Here is a 925-nt window from a genome sequence, read left to right on the forward strand (position 1 = left end):
TACGGAGTGCACCGAGGCTCAAACATCACCGCGCTAATCGCGCGTTAACTTTGACAGGCTTAGAACAATCATATTTTTGTTTGTATGATCATGACGGGCCACACAGACATGCGGAAAGGGCCGCATGCGGCCCACGGGTTGAGTAGCGCGGGGTTAGAGGAAGAGGCTAGTGTGCGAGGATGCCGAGGGTCTCTGCTCTGAGTCACTGTGGATAGTCAGACATTAAAAACATGAGTAAAACATGTTTCGGGCATTGTCGCTTTGCTGTGGGGGAACACGCTTGCACACGTATACATTAAATATATGAGGGACAACCACGCACATACAGCGCAAAGACGTGAACACACACACGCACACACATTAAGACATACATAGAAAGAGCCGACGGGTTAATGTAGATAAGCTGTGTGTGACGCCAAGCGTATGCTCGTTATAATAGTGCTGGAAGCCTCCGAGTGACATATTCACAGATATGACACACACACACACACACACACACACACACACACACACACACACACACACACACACACACACACACACACACACACACACACACACACACATACACGCAGACAGTGGGTAATCAATGGTTCATTAATCATTTGACATCAAGTCACTCATCACAAGTGACTGCTTTTTTGGTAGGAAGAAAATGTTATATGTGTTGTGTTGTGCGCTTTACCTACAGTACCACAATGGTATGGCTTGTACCCAGATAAGCCTATGGACGCTACCACAGGACTGTTTAGCAGCGATCTGTGGAAGACTCATGTGAGAGGATCCACATAAAAGATGATCAATGGACTCATCTGTGGAAGACTCATGTGAGAGGATCCACATAAAAGATGATCAATGGACTCATCAGCTTCTGTGAGCAGAGAGCATTGTATCCACCAAAAGGCAGTGGTGCATTGGTAATTCA

Source organism: Nannobrachium achirus (assembly GCF_963921795.1).
Source record: "Nannobrachium achirus genome assembly, chromosome: 2".
Taxonomy (NCBI): domain Eukaryota; kingdom Metazoa; phylum Chordata; class Actinopteri; order Myctophiformes; family Myctophidae; genus Nannobrachium; species Nannobrachium achirus.